General features: G+C 38.3%; 1 protein-coding gene across 3 annotated transcripts in view; it reads right to left on the minus strand.

The window, feature by feature from the left end:
* The window catches only part of LOC116390114 (homer protein homolog 3), a 39,773-nt gene that overhangs the window by 27,295 nt on the left and 7,941 nt on the right, over window positions 1–4,537 (minus strand). The gene's annotated exons all lie outside the window — the stretch shown is intronic.

Here is a 4,537-nt window from a genome sequence, read left to right on the forward strand (position 1 = left end):
TAGGGATGCCCCCAAAACCCGGTTCTAACCCGACACTGTTCTCAACTTATGGAGGTAAAACCATAAATTTACCAAAGAATTTGCCAAACAAGCGTATAACATAAATCTGCAGAAATGCAGCAGACCATCTTCGTCCGCAGCAGGTAACATTAGCGATGCCATACGGAGTTTGCCAATAAGAATAGTCTAATAAATGAAAGCTAATCAATAAGCTAATTGTTTAGCTGCGAATGTATTTTAAAGATTTTGGAACATCTTGTATTGCTGCTCAAGAAATACTATTTGTATACATACAAAAATAATGAAGCAATGTTGATTCTTTATGAATCGTCTTTTTTCCTCACAAAATAACTGATAAGAGTATCGCTAAGAGTATTACTATCGATAAAATCCTACCGATACTCATCTAATCATCATCTTGTTCATCTGTTTGAGTGTGAACCAATGACTGGTTTGGCACCGAGTGTACACTGATGAAGCTATAAATAGGGACACAAATAATACATTTAATTTCCTAATGGTATTGTCAGGAACCTTGAGGTCATTGATGTTCTCCTGGTGTAATGAAGCTGAAGATTTGCTAACCGCTAGCAGTCCAATGAGCCAGTCTGCTCTCTTTGAAGAACCGTACACTCGCTGTGATGACGAACAGTGGATAGAGGCTCACAGGATGATGAGGGACTACGTGAACACTTTGGTGAATTCATGCAACATTACATAGTTAACAGAGTTTGCACAATGTCAATGTATGCAATGGGCCGTTCCCATTGCAAGTCAATTATATACTGGCATTAATGAGGATAATGCGTGTGGGGAGGAGGCTCTGTTCTTTGTGTTAGCAAGAGAAATAACCATTTTTATAGGTCAGCACTGTCTATATGAAGCATTGTTCCCACTGGGTTTGGTTGGAATTACTTTAAATTTGCATACAAACAATCGTTATTGTTTCAACACAGATTACTCAAACTACAATTGACAATAGACAATAGCAGCCAAGGAAGCAGATTGTGGTGTCAGTCAGGTCCAGGATGACAGAGGCAAGAGACACAATAAATATGACTGATTGATGATACAAATGTGGGTCTAAGGTGACTGAACAACATGAAGTCACTGGAAAAAAAAAAAAAAAAAAAAAAAAGGCGGCCAACATGTAGAGCAAACTATTACGTCTCTAATTTTTGATACACTTGGCTCTCAGAATTTGATTTATTGGTTTTGTTTTAGTTCAAATATTCTGATAACTACCCTCACAGTGTCTCACCGAAGTCAGATAAGTGTTGTTGTTTGGTTGCTGCCACATAAACGGTATTTCTATGATAGATAGTTTTTGTTCAATCAGAGCACACAAACATTTCTTAAAAAATAAAATTATTCAAAATAAAAACCTCAACAGATGAGAATTTTGGCTGCATATCATCTAAGAAGTGAAAGTTAACAAACTCTGGTAAACGTGACAGTTTTTATTATTATATTAATTATTTTTCATTTATTCGCTGTCATTGAGTTATTGATCTTGAAAGACTAGAAAGCTAGTCGTGAACTAGCTTGACTCATTATGTCTCTGACTGACTGCATTCAGCCTGGTCCTACTTCATTGGACATCAGTCTATTGAGTTCAGTGCTGCCAACTGTAGAAAGTTGCTTTTAGCCATGAGAGCTCTTTCTATGGCATTTTTTCAGAGTTTATATTTGATATATTTAGCAGGAAAGGTGAGATCAATAACATAACTAATGGCTACAATCCAGTTCCAGTGTCCCACTACTGGGTATACTGACGCTCTGTCATTACTAACTAGGACAATTCAATGGAATGAAGCCCGCGCTTTTCCCTTTGTAACAAGCCAAAATGTCTGCCAATAAAAAAAAGATTGAAAAGATCAGCAACTACCACAGGAATCCACAGAAAGTTGTTCAGGGCTGAGTCCTACCAAACTGTTATTTTAAGAGTTAATGGTGCCACAATTTAGGGCTGCAGCAATCGATTATTTTAGTAATCGAGTAATTTACAGATTAGTCCATTGCTTATTTGAGTAATCGGATAAGAAATACTTTTCTTTATTACTGAAGAGCATTAGTAAATATACAAAGATGAAAATAAGTCTCTTGAAATGAACAACTAACTGGTTTCCTTTGAAAAATCAACAATAGTATTGCTTGAATTGAATACAATACCATCAAGTTACTCAAGGAATTGTTTCAGCCCTACTACAATTCAATTAACGCTCTGCTGTTGCTATTATAGATAGAATACAGTTAGGTTTCCTGTTCGAGTACATTTTAGAACATTACATGCAATATTTTACTGCATGTATGATTTGCAAAGCATGCTTCGCGATTGCACCGATGGGTTTTTGGACTGTAGTTTACGTAGTTTTGCGTTACATGTTTTCTCATTCAACACAGCTTTACAAACTTGAGGCCTCAATGCATTTGGATCGCAACATGTTAATTTGTTCTCGATGAACTTGTCTGTCACTTCTAAGAAATAAAGTCTTTAAAAAAAATCACTACTTTAGCAGTTATGAAGTTGTCAACAGTCTATCAATTGGTCTGAAAAACAGAGATTTCATTTGGTTCCCTTTGGTGTTTAACTCAGCCCCTGAGATTATTTCTACCCGTTACCTCTGTCCAATTATGTGCATCCACAAGAAGTGTTGTGCAAACACTTCTTGTGGATGCACAAAATCTTTGTGTGGATGCAGACAGGGCATCAGTGAGCCAAAAATAATAAGAATTTACATCAAAGTAAAGGAGCTTCTGTCAGGATTTCTATTTGATCATCTTCTCATCTTAAAGTTAAAGCTGGAGTGCATAACTTGTGTTTCCCCCCCTCTGGCAGCGAGAGTAACTACCAAACAAGAGACACCATAGCGACAGAGCTGCAGCGAGGAATATGGCGGAGGCCATGACAGAAAAACATAAAAGAGCATCCAAGGAACATTTCCAGAGTGGACACGCCAGATAAAAAAAACAACAAAAAAAACACTCTGCGTTCAGAAGAAGGAATAAAGTAAAACAATTTGCACAGGAAGACAGCACTTCTGGGAGCGGGGGAGATGTGGTGAGCGTGCACAAGAGCAGGAAAGTCACCACAGTCACCAGATACAACGCTGGAGCACTGCGAAATACAAAGAGCTTTCCCTGGCGGTGATAGGCTTAATCAGTACGATGTGAATTCATTTGGCAAGGGCTTGAATGTAGTGGACATTCAATTATATGTAAAAGTCCCACACTCCAGCTTTAATAAGGATTAATGAATAATGACTGACTGCTCATCAGCCCCGAGCCATCACAGCAGATCACACAGAAATGAATGTACCATCATTCATTTGGCCCGTCTCCATGCTGCTCTGTGAACAGCCCGTTAAGATAATCAGCTCAGACAGGATGCGTCACGTCGAGGTTTGATGATATGAGCAGATTAAAACTGGATTAAACTCCTCCTGAGGTGAGGGTGAGCAACCACTCCCCAGCAGCTAGACAGCCACTGAAGACTCGTCTAACATACTGCGGAGTAGTAAAGAGGAGTGATGTCGGTACTTTACACACACCTGATGCAATTAACATGAGACTGTGTGGTCCTGAATCAAATCAGATGTTGTAGGAGTAAAAGCCTGCATGACTAGGAGACAGCAACTCATATCCGACAACCTGAAGAGCTTTTCATTTAAGCAGTCAGACGACCATAAATAACCCCACAGGAAGACAAGATACCAGATTTATGTTTATGATAAAAGAGCCAGATGTGATCTGAATACCTCAGATGGGGGTGCAATAGCAATGCCAACATGAACATGTACAAAACAGTCAAATTATTGGATCATTTCTTAACATCAGGGCACAATGGTGGTCTGTTAAGCTCCATAATATTGTGTTTTTCCTTTTTCTTCACAAAAGACAATGTTTCTATTTGTGAGATCTTACTCTGGCCTCATTATTTAACATTACAATGTACAGTAAGCTATTTAATTTAATGAATAGAAAACAATGCATCATATTTACTTTGGTTTTGAATGTTTTTGTATATTTTTTTGTTTAAAATCTTAATCTGCAAAGTAACTTGTGACTTCAGCACTCAGATAAATGTGACAAAGCAGAAACGACATCACTCGGATATGGAGTTAAAGTAGAATTTAAATAAACAAGTAGGAGTACCTGTAACTTGTATTCAAGTGTAGTATTTGTAACTGTAGGCTACAGTAAATCTTCACACATCAGTCAGCGGGTACCCACCACCTGCTGTGAGCCAGAGGCCTGAATCCAGTGAGGGGGTCATCTGGAGCAATTATTGTCAATCTATTCCAGGCCAAATAAACATGGGCCCACCACCCCCCTCCCCTCTGTCACTGTACACACATTGCTACACATCCATGCGTGAGTGGAGGAATAACCGAGTTCAGATTACAGCTCAGTAATTAAAGAGGTCAAAAACACCACAACATGTTTTTTTTTGAAGCGTAAACAGTTTTAACTAAAAAAAGGTCAAGATTTGACACCTCCATCCCATCAACATGTTTTCAAACAGAATGAATGAATA

Source organism: Anarrhichthys ocellatus, unplaced genomic scaffold (assembly GCF_004355925.1).
Source record: "Anarrhichthys ocellatus isolate YVR2014 unplaced genomic scaffold, GSC_Weel_1.0 scaffold22, whole genome shotgun sequence".
In the NCBI taxonomy this organism is placed as follows: domain Eukaryota; kingdom Metazoa; phylum Chordata; class Actinopteri; order Perciformes; family Anarhichadidae; genus Anarrhichthys; species Anarrhichthys ocellatus.